The sequence below is a fragment of the Citrus sinensis genome, chromosome 4 (assembly GCF_022201045.2).
Source record: "Citrus sinensis cultivar Valencia sweet orange chromosome 4, DVS_A1.0, whole genome shotgun sequence".
Lineage (NCBI taxonomy): Eukaryota > Viridiplantae > Streptophyta > Magnoliopsida > Sapindales > Rutaceae > Citrus > Citrus sinensis.
This window is the reverse complement of record NC_068559.1, coordinates 6,105,716-6,122,634: the sequence shown is the minus strand read 5'-3', so window position 1 is coordinate 6,122,634 and position 16,919 is coordinate 6,105,716. Positions and strand designations below refer to the sequence as shown.

The 16,919-nt window shown below is 36.1% G+C and overlaps 3 protein-coding genes across 4 annotated transcripts in view; 2 read left to right on the top strand and 1 right to left on the bottom strand.

Moving 5' to 3' along the window:
• Positions 1 to 16,919, bottom strand: part of LOC102631492 (uncharacterized) — a 167,683-nt gene that overhangs the window by 124,588 nt on the left and 26,176 nt on the right. The window lies entirely within an intron of this gene.
• Positions 1 to 16,919, top strand: part of LOC102611904 (probable leucine-rich repeat receptor-like protein kinase At1g35710) — a 147,257-nt gene that overhangs the window by 119,352 nt on the left and 10,986 nt on the right. The gene's annotated exons all lie outside the window — the stretch shown is intronic.
• Positions 14,029 to 16,919, top strand: part of LOC102610097 (MDIS1-interacting receptor like kinase 2) — a 37,942-nt gene continuing 35,051 nt past the window's right edge. The window contains exon 1 of the mRNA XM_052439412.1: positions 14,029 to 14,156. The gene's annotated coding sequence lies outside the window, so the exon portion shown is untranslated. The remainder of the gene's footprint in view (positions 14,157 to 16,919) is intronic.

The window sequence follows — 16,919 nt, the reverse complement described above, 5'->3', positions numbered from 1 at the left end:
AATTAAAAAAAAAATCTAATATAAAAATAATTTTATTACCAATTAAATTTAAAATTGAATAAATTTTAAACAAATTAATTATTTAAATAAAACTAAAATAATACATTCAAAGTTTCAAAATATAGTACATCGAGATTAATTGTTCAAATAAAGTTACAATAATACATTAATATAACACCGAAATTAATTATTCAAATAAAGTCACAATTAATTGAAATGGTGAAGTTTCTGAAACCAAACACAGTATGATCCTTCACCAGGGCTGTTATACTTGTCGAAAAGTGGTGATTATGGAGCCGTCAACTATTGGAACTAGGAGAAGTACGGGTGATGATCTTGAAGGTTGTGATAGTGCAATTGTTTGGCTGGAACCAGTGATTGTGAAGTGGCTCGATGGGCTCGGGGAAGAAGATGGCTTGCTCTTGCTGGAATCGTGCGGCCGACGTCCTTCAAATCAGTGTCGAGAGTGTATCGAACCAGTATTGAGTGTTGCTATTGCATGTGACAACAAGGAAGCTTAAGGTTTTTTATTTGCAAATTGTTGGTGACTTGGTGTTATGTTACTTTGCTTTTGGGTGACTTTGCAAATTGTTGGTAACTTGGCGTTATGTTACTTTGTTTTTGCTAGTGCGTGTGACTTTGCTTTTATTTTGTTTTACAATTTTTACAAGTTATATTTGTATATTTGATTATTTAATTATTTAATATTATTATTGGGTAATAGCTAAGACATATTATAGTGCTTATGTAACTATGTAATGTCACATTTATAATATTCTTTAATTAAATTTATAATAATTTTTTAACTAAATAAATGTATATATATATATATATATATATATATTTTGCGGATTCACGGATTTTTACGGATTTATAGAAGTAAATCCATATCCAATCCATCGACTGCGGATTTTTAAATTTTCAATCCATATCCAATTCACGGATCCACGGATCGGATTTTCACGGATCAGACGGATTGAGCGGATCGGATTGGATTATGAACACCCCTACACAATCTTGGGGCATTAGTCTTTGTGTAGAATCAGATTAGACATTGAATATATCTAATTTTCTACACATAAATTAAAATATGTAGACAATGAATATATCCTATAAAAGATATGATTACAAATCAAAAGCACTATTTTTAATTTCACACATACACAGTTCCTCATTAATTTACTAAATTTACTTTTGTATTTACAGGATAGGTGTTGAGTGTTAGAAAATGTATATTTATAAAGGAGAAAACTGTCATTTTACATTTCAAGTCTTATTAACAACCCTTACTTTTATGTATTTAACTTTCTTGTGATTTAATTACATGTGTTTTATTTTAATTAAGTATTTTATGTATTTTAGGGGCATCATAGTCATTTCACAATAAACGAGAAATCAGATGGCAAAACGGACATCACTTTTGAACTCAGGACGGTCGAAAACCTTAGGAGAAGCATAAAAAGAAAAATGGCACTGATCACATGTACGGTACTATTCACGTGTACGGTACTGTATATACGTTACTGTTCACGACACTGTTCACATAGACGGATGATGATGTGGCATTGACCGATGATGTGGCATTGACTGATGAGGTGTCACGATCCTGTTGGGCTAAAATTCTTATGTACTGTTGATGGTGACGTGGCAGCATATCAGTGGACGAAAAATCTCGCGTACGGTACATGCATCACACAGGATTATTTTCAACAAAACCGCGTTACTGTTCATCCGAGTCAAACCGCGTTACTGTTCATCCGAGTCAAACCGTATTACTGTTCATCCACGTGGTCAAACCGTGGACTGTTGACTGATGACGTGGCGTAATCCTGAGCGTCCAAACTGTTTTTAATCCGATGGCCATAATTTACTCCATGTATCTATAAAAAGGGGGCCTCCCCCTCCTAATTTGATATCGCTGAATCCATTTTTGGACTTTATTTTCTGTAATTCCTTCTTTATCTTGTATTTTCTTCGTATTTTAATAAATTCTCATTTTGCCCCTAGTTCAATTATGAGTGGCTAATTTTCTTTCAAGCTTGGGTTGAAGGTGAAGTCTCAACATGTGTCATGGGCTTAATTTGGTAAATTTATTTTCTCTTCCCCTCTAGTTTTTGTGGATGTTTTGACTTCTCGTCGACAAATAATACTAATCTTGTCTAGTACCGCCTTGGTTTCACCGGCCCTCTAGTACAAGGTTATTATTATTTGGCACGATAAGCCCTTATCACCATATTGATTAGAGCGTGGTTCATGAGGTGTGGATTCCCCCCTCATGATTTAATTGGCATTAATAAGGAATATTTAGCCCATGATGCATGTTGATACGGATCCAGATACTCAAGTACGTCATTTCAATAGATTTCTCTTCAATTTATTCTCGCCATTGCAAGTCTAATTTTAGAATTTATTATCGCCATTTCAATTCCAATTTTAGGATAATTTAAATCACTTCCACCACAATTCCAACCACCCATTTACAAAATTAATTCTATATATAATTAAAATCCACCTCCTCATGGGATCGACACTCGTCACCATTAGTCTATACTACAATAGATTCGTGTGCTTGCGAGTTCATTAAAATTTGCACAATAAGTTTTTGGCGCCGTTGCCGGGGAGGTAAGTACTTTTAATTCATAGAATTAATTTTTGTGAATAATTTCTTTTATTTGTTTTCTTGTATTTTTTTATTTTTATTAAAAAAAAAGAAAAAAAAAGTGAATCTACATTTAAAGGTTAGTATTTCTTTTCTTTTTCTCTTCTTTAAAATTCTGTGATTTAATTTTCAATTTATTTTTCTTTGTAATTTTTTTATTTAATTAATTTAATTTTTAGTTAATTTATTTCACGTATTTATTTTTGTGTATTTTTATAGAAAGGTTGTAATAGCGCAATAAGGTTAGTATCGTAATTTCTTCTTTTTCTTTATTTTTATTTATTTTGTTCCCATCTTTATTTTTTATTTTATTTGTTTTGCATGCATGGTCGAAGGTCATTATTACCCAATCTTGAACCTATAGACCTTGAACTTGAAAAATACTTCGCACACAAAAGCACATTAAAAATAAAATTGGAATGGATTTACAAGCACCACAAGAGAGGCCATTTAAGGACTATTTTAGTCCCTTAGCTAATTTGAGCACATCATGCATAAGATACCCAAATGTAGCTGCTAGAAGTTTTGAATTAAAACCCAGTGTGCTAAATTGTCTCCCAACATTTTATGGCCTAGAAAATGAGGACCCATATAATCATCTGAATGATTTTCATGCAATTTGTCAAACTTTTAAATATGAAAATTTTTCAAACGATGATGTTAAACTCAGATTATTCTCATTTTCTTTAAAGGATAGAGCTCGTTCATGGTTAAATACTTTGCCTGCTAATAGCATCACATCATGGGAACAAATGGTTACAAAATTTTTGAATAAATATTTCCCAGTGCATAAAACCAATGCTATTCGCAGGGAAATTTCAGAGTTTACACAGAGAGAAGACGAGTAGTTTTTCGAAACGTGGGAACGATTCAATTGGCTACTCTTGAAGTGTCCACATCATAGGTACGAGAAATGGCACCAATGCCAATACTTTTTGGAGGGATTATTGCCGAATGTGCAGGAATGGCTAATGGCAACAAGTGGAGGAGAGCTAATGTCAAAAAGTGCATCAGAGATTTGGGAATTCTTTCAACGACAAGCGGATAATTCCCAACAACGGAGTCGATCACTCCGGAATACTAGAAGAATTAAAGGAGTGAATGAGGTTCAAATTGGCGAGTCAACTTCGGGAATCAAAGAAGTCAAGGAGATGGTTGAAGGTCTTGCTCGACAAATAGCATCGTTATCGACTGCTAAATCAACAGAGCCACATGACCATGACTTATACTCAGATCAAGCCAATGCCATAGGTGTAATGAGAAAGCCATCAAATTACAACCCATACTCCAACACATATAACCCTGGATGGAGAGACCACCCTAATTTTTCATGGTCTCAAGGATTCCAACAGAATGGACCAGCAGCTCCAGCTACACCAATGCAACAAATTCCACAAAATCCTTAAGCCTCTCAGCCCCCATTTAGTCCATACAATCAAAACCAGAACTACTCTCAACCCAGACCATGGGAGGATGCATTCCAGAATTTCAAGAATGTTATTCACTCCACGATTGAGCAACAGAACCGCACCATTGATGGACTACGAAATGAATTGAGAGCGGGCTTCAACTCATAAGCCCAATCAGTTTCAAGCCTCGAGAAGATGGTGGGACAACTGGCTTCTTCAGTTCAGACCTTGGCAATGACTGTTGGGAAAGGTAAATTTCTAAGTCAACCAGTGCCTAATCCTAAAGGAGTGCATGAAGCAAGTACCAGTTCACTACAACAGCATGGAGAAGTCAAAGCAGTTATGACCTTGAGAAAAGGAAAAGAAGTCGACAACAAAGTGGAGATGTCGGTGACAAAAGAAAATCAAATTGTACATGTGAGTCTTGAGGACTCATCACCGGAGGAGAAAGAAAAAACCAACCCACGGGAATATGTTCCCAAAGCTCCATTTCCTCAGAGATTAGCTAAAGGAAAAAAGGGAAAATCCACAGGTGAGATTCTTGAAATCTTCAAACAGGTAAGTGTTAACATCCTTTTGCTTGATGCTATTAAACAAGTTCCATCTTATGCCAAGTTTCTTAAAGACCTTTGTACTAAAAAGAGAAATATACATGTTCAAAAGAAGGCATTTTTAACAGAAAACGTTAGTTCTATACTCCAACATAAAATTCCTTTAAAATGCAAAAACCCAGGCTCCCCCACTATCTCATGCAGTATAGGGAACCACACAATTGAGAATGCTTTGTTGGATTTAGGAGCTAGTGTAAATCTGTTGCCTTATTCAGTATTCGTGAAACTTGGATTGAGAGAATTACACCCAACTCCATTGGTGTTACAACTTGCAGATTGGTCCACAAAAATACCTCGTGGTATTGTGGAGGACGTGCTTATCCAGGTAGACAAGTTCTATTTTCCTGTTGATTTCATTGTAATTGACACTCAACCAATACAGGATTCAAGGAAGCACATCCCCATTATCCTAGGCCGACCTTTCTTGGCAACTGCGGATGCTCACATTCAATGCAGAACTGGAAATATGCAGTTGTCCTTCGGCAATATGACTATGGAACTGAACATCTTCAACATTGCCAAACAACCTCACAATGCAGATGATGGAATTATTGATGTGGATTTAATTGAAACAATAGTTGATAACACTTTTCTTTCAAACCTTAGTGATGATCCTTTACAAACATGTTTAACTCACTTTGGTTTTGATTTTAATATTAACAGATCGGTCGATGAGGTCAATGCCCTACTTGACTTAGCACCATCCATGGACACTAATAAATGGAAGTCAAGAGTTGAACAACTAGCACCATCAGAGAAGAAACTCATCCCATCATCAGAATCACCACCGAAACTCGAGCTCAAACCATTACCCAACACTCTGGAATATGCATTTTTGGGAGAAGAAAGCACTCTGCCGGTAATCATCTCATCATCCCTCAATGACGAACAAAAAGGTAAGTTGTTGGATGTTTTAAAAGAGCACAAAGGAGCATTAGGATGGACTATAGCAGACATGAAAGGTATAAACCCAGTAGACTGCATGCATTACATTCACCTCGATGAAAATGCTAAATCTACTAGGGAAATGCAACGTCGGTTAAATCCTAATATGAAAGAAGTTGTTAGAACTGAAGTCCTTAAGCTATTAGACGCAGGTATCATTTACCCAATTTCTGATAGTTCATGGGTCAGTCCTGTACAAGTTGTCCCTAAAAAGTCAGGAGTCACAGTAGTTATGAATGCTGATAATGAATTGATACCAACTAGAGTAACTACAGAATGGCGTGTATGCATTGATTATAGAAAGTTGAATTCTGTCACACGTAAAGACCATTTTCCTTTACCATTTATTGATCAAATGCTTGATAGATTAGCAGGTCATGAATTTTATTGCTTTTTAGATGGCTACTCAGGATATAATCAGATCCCCATAGCACCAAAAGATCAGGAGAAAACCACTTTCACTTGCCCTTTTGGCACTTTTGCATATAGGAGAATGCCATTTGGATTATGTAATGCACCTGCTACATTTCAACGATGCATGTTGAGCATTTTTTCTGATATGGTTGAACGATTCCTTGAAGTCTTTATGGATGACTTTTCTGTCTTTGGTGATTCGTTTGATCAATGTTTACATCATCTAACACTAGTTCTGCAGAGATGTATTGAGAAGAACTTGATCTTAAATTGGGAGAAGTGCCATTTTATGGTAAAACAAGGTATTGTTCTTGGTCACATTATTTCGAGCAATGGTATTGAGGTTGACAAAGCTAAAGTGGATCTCATTTCTAATCTTCCTCCACCCAAAATAGTCAGAGAAGTAAGATCTTTCCTTGGGCATGCTGGTTTCTATAGACGTTTCATTAAAGATTTTAGCAAAGTTTCTAGACCCTTATGCAATCTACTTGCTAAGGATGTACCTTTTGTCTTTGATGATTCATGTCTTGTTGCGTTTGAAAAATTAAAGCATTTATTGACATCATCACCCATCATTCAGTCCCCGAACTGGAACTTACCATTTGAGCTCATGTGTGATGCATCTGATTATGCAGTAGGAGCAGTATTAGGACAAAGAGTTGATCGAATTCCCCACGTTATTTACTATGCTAGTATGACATTAAATGATGCCCAGTTGAATTATTCAACTACTGAAAAAGAAATGCTAGCAGTAGTGTTTGCATTGGAAAAATTTCGATCCTATCTCATTGGTTGTAAAATAATTATATTCACGGATCATGCTGCTCTTAAATATCTTCTCATAAAGAAATATGCAAAAGCCAGACTAATTCATTGGGTGTTACTTTTGCAGGAATTTGACTTGGAATTCAAAGATAAGAAAGGGACAGAAAATGTTGTGGCGGACCACCTCTCTCGTCTCCATTTTGACACAATTACAGAGCCATTAATATTGAATGAGTCATTTCCAGATGAACAATTAATGAGTGCGGAAGTATTGCCTTGGTATGGTGATATAGTTAATTATCTTGTTACAGGTAAACTTCCAGAGCATTGGACCAAGCAAGATAAGGCTAAATTATTTGCAGAGATAAAGAATTTCTTTTGGGATGACCCGTATTTGTTCAAGTATTGTGCAGACCAAATTGTTAGACGATATGTCCCAGAAAATGAAATTCAGAATATTCTTTCATTCTGCCATGAACAAGCTTGTGGAGGCCATTTCAGTGCTAAGAAAACAGCAACTAAAGTTTTACAATGTGGTTTTTATTGGCCAACTATATTTCAAGATGCTTACACTTTTTGTTCTTCATGTGATAGGTGTCAACGAATGGGGAGCATTACACGAAGGAACATGATGCCACTAAATCCAATTTTAGTGGTTGAGATTTTTGATGTATGGGGTATCGACTTCATGGGACCCTTTCCCCATTCTTTTGGCCATCAATACATATTGGTTGCTGTTGACTACATATCGAAATGGGTAGAAGCAATTTCATGTAGGACCAATGATCACAAGGTGGTGATAGGATTTTTGAAAAGCAACATTGTTTCGCGCTTTGGATTCCCTCGAGCAATAATCAGTGATGGTGGTGCCCACTTTTGTAACAAACCATTCAAGGCTCTTTTGACAAAGTATTCAATCACACACAAAGTGGCGACCCCGTATCATCCGCAAACCAGTGCCCAAGTTGAGATTTCCAATCGAGAAATAAAGCACATATTAGAAAAGACAGTGAGGCCAGACAGGAAAGATTGGTCATTAAGACTTGATGGTGCATTATGGGCATATAGAACGGCTTTCAAGACCCCGATTGGGATGTCACCCTACAGGCTAGTGTATGGAAAAGCTTGCCACCTACCTGTGGAACTCGAGCATCGTGCATATTGGGCCATCAAGAAATTCAATTTTGACATGCAGCAAGCCAGCTCAGAAAGAAGATTACAGCTGGCAGAACTTGAAGAAATTCGCAATGACGCGTACGAAAATGCCAAGATTTACAAGCAACGAATGAAAGCCTTCCATGACAAGCAAATTATGAGAAAATCTTTCACTCCAGGTCAGAAAGTGCTTTTATTCAATTCTCGTTTGCACCTATTCCCAGGTAAGTTACGCTCTCGTTGGTCTGGCCCATTTATTGTTCATACTATTTTTCCACATAGGGCAATTGAAATTAAGGACCCAAAGAACGGTGTCACGTTTAAAGTTAATGGTCAAAGATTAAAACCATATCTAGAATACCAACCACATGGAGAAGACACCGAAATAAATTTGAGTGACCCACCAGATTTGAATTGATTTTTCTTTTCGTTGATTTGATTTTTCTTTCTTTCTTTATATTATTCTTTTGCTAATTGAAATTATTTTTGCATAAGTGTGTTTGTTTAACTAGTAAGTTTTCTCTTATCATTGTTAATCATGAGTCTCATACTTAGACCGTTCCTCCTGAACATTCTTAAACCACTTTAACGTGTCAAAACTCATCTCAAAAGACAGATTCAATTTTGTAAAACACATCGTATTTGGACTCTACAACCACCAGAGTTAGTAGCCTATGTTGAGGGTTTAGAAAGCCAACTCAGAGACATTGAGAGAAGTGTTTATGACATCCAGTTGGAGCTTGAGGTAAATTCAATAAGAGGACGATTTTAATTTTCTTTGTGTGTTTTAATTTGTTTTTCTATTTGTGTGCTTTAGTTTGTTACCCCGGTGAAGTGGCGGATAACGGTACTCCGTGACAATCAAGTCGGTTACTTCAGTTTCCCATAATAACTAATATTCTGAGGCGAAAGTATGGACAGAAACGAGATTCTAGCGAAGCTTCACAAGCGATTCCCTTTACTTCGTCAGAGTGCCCTCCTTACGATCTATAAAGTTCGGTCCGAACGCATCCGATTACTCTTGAGGAATAACATACCTGCTGACATCCGTTGGTTAATCGAGGCTAAAGTACGATCGACAGGTGAGTTACCTCCAAAATTTATTACATACATGCCTGGTTGTGGTAAAGGAAATTATGCAAGAAAATGACGAGCTCGAAGAATTTCTGTTGCTTGTCATAAGTGTGCCAGAATGAGTTGCAATAAAAACCCATGTTCTTTAGGAATGATGTCTGATAACAGGGAAGATAAGATTCAATTCATTAAGGATGGCTTGAATAAGGAGTCATTGGATGATATCCTTTTGCCTCTTGAAACGCATCCCAGTGGATATGTGCAAGGAGCGATTCTCCAGTTATGGCCATTATTCCAGAAAGAGCATGCACGATATAGTCTCGGGAATCTGACTATAAACGACCCTGTTTGCCAATTTATAAGAAAACTGGATATGAAGCCTATCCTCGACCCATAGAGGGCGTTCAAGCCGTTTCTGGACGTAAAACCAGAGGAAGATGTGAGCCACAGTCGCAACTACCTGTAAATATCCTTTCACTTTACTGTTATTTTATTTCACTATTGTTTTACTGTGTGCATTATTGTCTTTAATAATTTTATTACTGTTTGCTTTTTCCTTATTATTGTTTTCTTTTTCCCTTTTTACTGTTTCCTTTTTGACTCGCGAGCCACGTGCTTTACGCGTTATTTGACACTGACATGTTACCTCATACACAACTGTGACCCATTGTCACCAAGACTCTTAAATGTGATTTTTTTTGTCAAGCACTAACAAATTATTTTTTGAGAAGTATCCCAATGGCAGCTACTCCAAATAGACAATTCAAGAACATTTGTGTGCTTTCTGGATTTTCATATGGCAAACATAAAGAGTTTGTTGAGGCAGCCATAGATCTTGGTCGCAGCATAGCAGCGAGAAAATTACACTTGGTGTATGGAGGAGGTAATCGAGGGTTAACAAAAATGGTCTCAGAAGCAGCTTTTATCAGAGGCAGCCAAGTGTTAGGCATCATCCCAAGAGCCCTAAAACCTTTGGGTAGTTCGTTTGACTCATCAACTGGAGAAGAGTTAGTCGTCTCAGGTATGCAAGAAAGAATAACTGAAATGCTTAATCATGCTGATGCTTTTATTTTCCTTCCAGGAGATCTTGCAACACTAGAGGCACTTATCACACTAGCATCTTGGGCCCATCTGTACATCCACCAGAAACCCATCGGTTTGTTAAATGTCAATAACTTTTATGATGGCTTTATCGCATTTCTTAACCATGCAATAAAAAACTATTTCATTCCCCCTAATGCGAAAAAACTCTTTATTTGTGCTCACACTGCTAATGAGCTACTTGATCTGTTACAAGCTTATAAACCGGACCCAGACCCCTAGACCTTTGTGTTGGGGTTGGAGCCTCCAAATAATGATGGTAACAGTAGCCGCAGTAAGAAGTAAAAATTAGATTTAACTCTCCGCCTATAAATATTTTCTTCTGTGTTGCACCACCCAGGTGATGTCTTCTAAACTCTACTTCTTTCCTTTAAAACATTGAGGATAATGTTTCGTTCTGGTTGGGGGGAGGGAATAGTCGACAAATGTGGAATTTTGGTTAAGTTTTTACTAATTTTTTGTTGTAGAAACTAACTGTTGCTAACTTTTTGTGTTGAAGATGGCTGAATATGGAGTATAGTTACTCTAGAAACGCATCTTCATCGTTAAAGAAATTAAAAAAAAATTAAAAAAATTTCAGACATTTTCTTTTTCTGTATTATGTTTTTATGTTTATTTTTCTTCTTTTTAATTTCTCCTCTATAAATATACATTTTCCAACTTGTGAGTCGAAGATGGCTGAATATGGAGTGTAGTTCCTCTAGAAACGCATCTTCTTTAAAAAAAAAATCATTTTGGTTTTCCATCATTTTAAGTGTAACTTTTCTAATTAGTTTTTCTGCATCATATTCACATTTCTGCATGCATATTTTCCTTTCATGCTTAGAATAGGTTGGGGGGTAGAATGTTGTTTAAAAAATAATAATAATAATTTGTGTGATTTGTTTTAACATTGGATGACATGATTAATTTCAAATTTTAGTATTTGTATTATCTTTAGTCTTAAGTGATGTTACGCTATGTTTGCTACTTTACATGTTGATGTCGGAGACAAATATAAGTTGCTTGAAGGAATGAACATGCTATAAATAAATGCCAAGTGAGTTGTTGAGCCTATCATTTTCTTGGAGAGTAACCCTTTTGCCCATTCTCTATACAGCTTAGCAGTTTATTATTTTATACACGATCTCTAGATTTCTTTTGAGTTAACCCTTAAAAAAAATGGTAAAATAAAAAAAAAAGAAAAAGAAAAAAAAATGTATGTTGCTACATTGGGAGGCCCATCTAACTAGTAGATATGGATGATTATTTAGAGCCCTAAAAGACGATGGAAAGGCCATCTTTGATCCGTTTGAGCCTTTCTAGCCATCCCTTTTGTGAAATATCCATAGTTAACCATTTTGAGCCTTTTTTTAAAAAAAAAAAAAACCTTTTATTTGTTTAACTTATCTTGACCCACTCCGATTTGGAGTATTACCCAATGTCTTATAAGTTCCATCACCTATTTATGTTTGAGAAAAATGTAAATAAGTATTTTTGTTCAGTGAAGTTATGCCAAATAAAAGTAAAAAAAAAACAAAAAACAAAAAAACAAAAATTGTTGTTTCAAAAGAAAAATAAAAAATAAAAAAATAACAACAATAGGTGAAATCCACCTTGCAACTTCCAAAAAAAAAAAAATCCCTGCAATTTTTTTTTCTCAAACATACACTTTATTTTCCTTATTTCCCTTCTTTGTTAACCATGTCCCTAACCTACGGTACGTCCTAATAAAAGTCCTTCTTGAGTTTAGGGAACTATAGTCTGAAGTAGAAGCTAGTTATATGAGCTAAAAAGATGTAGTGCTGCATAATAAAAATAAATAAATAAATAAATAAGACAAATAAATTGGGTTAACTAGCATTTTTATTTGACTTGAGATCGTATTATTTCTAAGCTGAGGGCATATTTATTTCATTTTGGTGAGAGCATGTGATATCACTTCTTTATTATTTTCTCTCTCAATTACCATTCATTGGAGTGACTATTTTTATTGGTTTTAATTTCTTTGTGAGAGTGTCACTACTTCCAGTTTGGGGTTTGACATGTCATTCTTGAAAGTAGCTATGACAAAGTCTACTGGGCTGATTCATGTGGATGGTTGATGTGGGTGTGATGTTGCTTTAGACTGGAGATAATGCTTATACTTTTATTTAATTGCTATCATTAATCTGATGGAATAAATATGAGTGTTTCTATTAAAAAAAATTATTTTTTTTGTTTTCGCTTTATTTGCTAGGGACTAGCAATAAACTGGTTGGGGGGTGTGTTGAGTGTTAGAAAATGCATATTTATAAAGGAGAAAACCGTCATTTTACATTTCAAGTCTTATTAACAACCCTTACTTTTATGTATTTAACTTTCTTGTGATTTAATTACATGTGTTTTATTTTAATTAAGTATTTTATGTATTTTAGGGGCATCATAGTCATTTCACAATAAACGAGAAATCAGATGGCAAAACGGACATCACTTTTGAACTCAGGACGGTCGAAAACCTTAGGAGAAGCATAAAAAGAAAAATGGCACTGATCACATGTACGGTACTATTCACGTGTACGGTACTGTATATACGTTACTGTTCACGACACTGTTCACATAGACAGATGATGATGTGGCATTGACTGATGAGGTGTCACGATCCTGTTGGGCTAAAATTCTTATGTACTGTTGATGGTGACGTGGCAGCATATCAGTGGACGAAAAATCTCGCGTACGGTACATGCATCACACAGGATTATTTTCAACCAAACCGCGTTACTGTTCATCCGAGTCAAACCGTATTACTGTTCATCCACGTGGTCAAACCGTGGACTGTTGACTGATGACGTGGCGTAATCCTGAGCGTCCAAACTGTTTTTAATCCGATGGCCATAATTTACTCCATGTATCTATAAAAAGGGGGCCTCCCCCCCCTAATTTGATATCGCTGAATCCATTTTTGGACTTTATTTTCTGTAATTCCTTCTTTATCTTGTATTTTCTTCGTATTTTAATAAATTCTCATTTTGCCCCTAGTTCAATTATGAGTGGCTAATTTTCTTTCAAGCTTGGGTTGAAGGTGAAGTCTCAACATGTGTCATGGGCTTAATTTGGTAAATTTATTTTCTCTTCCCCTCTAGTTTTTGTGGATGTTTTGACTTCTCGTCGACAAATAATACTAATCTTGTCTAGTACCGCCTTGGTTTCACCGGCCCTCTAGTACAAGGTTATTATTATTTGGCACGATAAGCCCTTAGCACCATATTGATTAGAGCGTGGTTCATGAGGTGTGGATTCCCCCCTCATGATTTAATTGGCATTAATAAGGAATATTTAGCCCATGATGCATGTTGATACGGATCCAGATACCCAAATAAGTCATTTTAATAGATTTCTCTTCAATTTATTCTCGCCATTGCAAGTCCAATTTTAGAATTTATTATCGCCATTTCAATTCCAATTTTAGGATAATTTAAATCACTTCCACCACAATTCCAACCACCCATTTACAAAATTAATTCTATATATAATTAAAATCCACCTCCTCGTGGGATCGACACTCGTCACCATTAGTCTATACTACAATAGATTCGTGCGCTTGCGAGTTCATTAAAATTTGCACAACAATAGGGTAGTCAATTGAGAGCACTGAGAGTGATTCTCTCTAATCTCCATAGTTTTGTATTAATTTATTGATATATTTGTTGCATCTGCAGATTTAACTTTCAGTCTAAAATTTGCAGCATTGACGAGCCCCAACAAAAAATAAGAAAAAAAAAACTATTAGAGCACTAAAAAATCTATTAATTTTTACAACCTAAGCATTTCTTTATAAATTTTATTTCTATGAGGATAGTGAATACTGATCTCGTTTTTCATAAATCACATGCGCAACAGGAATTATCCCTTCAGAGATGGGGAGATGGAGGAATCTCGTCCACCTGGATCTATCTGATAATTTCCTCTGGGGATATATCCCTCCAACTCTTGGTCGTCTAAGCAAATTGGAAAATTTGCACTTGTCTTCTAACTCCCTTGTTGGTAATATCCCCTCCATTGTAGGTCATCTAACCCATCTAACTACTTTGGCTATTGCCTCAAACCACATTGATGTTTCCATCCCATTAGAAATCGGGAATTTGAACTTTCTTCAAGTTCTTGACCTGTCCTGAAATGAAATTGGAGGTTCAATTCCTTCAAACACTTGGCCATTTAAAGAGGTTGAGAAGTTTAGACTTGTCCCAGAACAAACTTGTTGGCCCAATCCCTTCGTCTGTAGGTCATTTGACTCAGCTAACTACTTTTTATATGCACTCAAACCTAATCAATGGTTCCATCCCATTAGAAATCGGGAATTTGAACTTTCTTCAAGTTCTTGACCTGTCCGACAACAAACTTAAAGGTCCAATTCCTTCCACCATAGCTGGTTTAGTCAACTTGACATCTCTGTCCCTGAAATATAACAATCTAACGGGATCTATTCCTTCAACACTTGATCATTTAAACAGGTTGACAGATTTAGAATTGTTCGAAAACAAACTTCTTGGTCCAATCCCTTCGTCTGTGGGTCATTTGACTCAACTAACTACTTTGTATATGTACTCAAACCTAATCAATGGTTCCATCCCATTAGAAATCGGGAATTTGAACTTTTTTCAAGTTCTTGACTTGTCCGACAACAAACTTGAAGGTCCAATTCCTTCCACCATAGCTGGTTTAGTCAACTTGACATCTCTGTCCCTGGAATATAACAATCTAACTGGATCTATTCCTTTAACACTTGGTCATTTAAATAGGTTGACAGATTTAGAATTGTCCGAAAACAAACTTGTTGGTCCAATCCCGTCGTCCCTGGGTCATTTGACTCAGCTAACTACTTTAAATATGTACAACAACAAACTTGATGGTCCAATTCCTCCAGAACTCATGAATTGCTCAAAGCTGCGGATATTAATATTGGGAAACAACTTGTTAAGCGGAAGCATTCCGTCAGAGATTGGCAAACTTCAAGAACTAAATTATCTTGATTTAAGCCATAACTTGATTAATGGTAAAATACCTTCCCAGCTTGGAGAAATTCGACGCATAGATACCGTGAACCTTTCCATGAATAGCCTTTCCGGTAGCATCCCTGAATCTGTCAAAAAAGTGCCTCTCTTATATGTGTCAGGCAACAATTTCGAGGTAGAAATCCCAAATACTTCGGCAAATTCGCCACCGCCACATCACAAAAAGATTGTCACTCGCTTGGTTGCAATTATTCTCCCTATGGTCGCATTCCTTGCCTTGATATTTGGAATCTTGTTTGTCCGTAGACGAAGGGATAAGAGAGTTGAACCAGCTGAGACAGAAGAAATCACCAAGTGCGCTGATGAGTTTGCAATTTGGAATTACGACGGTAGAATTACATTTCAAGACATGATTGAAGCTACTGAGGATTTCCATATCAAATACTGCATTGGAACCGGAGGCTACGGCAGCGTTTACAGAGCACGGCTGCCCAGTGGAAAAGTGGTTGCTTTGAAGAAGCTTCACCGTTCAGAAACTGAGGAGTTAGCTTCCCTCGAGAGTTTCCGGAATGAGGCTCGTCTACTGTCCCAAATACGGCATCGAAATATCGTAAAGCTTTACGGCTTTTGTTTGCACGAGAACTGCGTGTTCTTGATCTATGAGTACATGGAAATGGGAAGCTTGTTATGTATTCTACGCATAGATGAGGAAGCTGTTGGGTTGGATTGGACTAAAAGGGTGAACGGTGTGAAGGGCATGGCTCATGCTTTGTCATACTTGCATCATGACTGCACACCACCAATTGTTCACCGCGACATATCAAGCAACAACGTTCTACTCAACTCAGAATTAGAAGCATTTGTTGCTGACTTTGGCGTTGCTAGATTATTAAATTTTGACTCATCCAATCGAACTCTATTGGCTGGCACTTATGGATATATTGCTCCTGGTAATCTTCTAGCTATTCTTCTTCTGCTTCTTTAATTATTCTTTTAATTAATTTTTGTATATACTCGGTTAAGTAATTTTTAAGCAGTTTTATTTAATTAGCTACTTAGGTTCAAATTTTTGAATAGGTAAAGAGCTGGAAAAATGAATTTGAACTTTGCCTACCAGTTTCACTTTTTTTTAAAAAAAAAATACACTTTAAATATCAGTTAAAAACATATGGTTCTCTGTCATACCTTGCTGCAGAAGCTCAAAGATATAAACAAATTGCTCTTGTTATTATTTAGGAAACATCACTAATAAAGGCTTCTGTTTTCATACAGAACTTGCCTACACCATGGTTGTGACGGAGAAATCTGATGTTTATAGCTTTGGAGTGGTGGCACTAGAAGTACTAATGGGAAAGCATCCTAGAGAGCTCCTCTCATCGTTATCTTCATCATTAGATAAAAATATTACAGTATTTATGAAATTTAGACTTAATGGTATGCAATCCATCATTTATGAAATTAAGGGGGTTTGTGTGACTATTTAAGCAAACTTCGGGAGTGTGGGTTGCTTTTTCCCCTTAAAAATTTAAATTTTCTCCCGATTGAGCTCTTCATAGTAAAAATAAAAAAGATCTAAGCGCTCCCGATTATGATTTAATTACTATCTTTTTTTTATATAATTATTTATGGATCACAAATCTCCCATGTGAGTTTTACTCAAGAGAAGTTTAGATCATATGAGAATTCGAGTACTAACGTTAATACTATAATTAGACTCCATGTAAATCCAACAATTATAACACTATCTGTTAGAATATGCATCGGATTCTTCGGGATTTAAATATTTACATTTTAAGATTTAGTATCAGATTTTTCG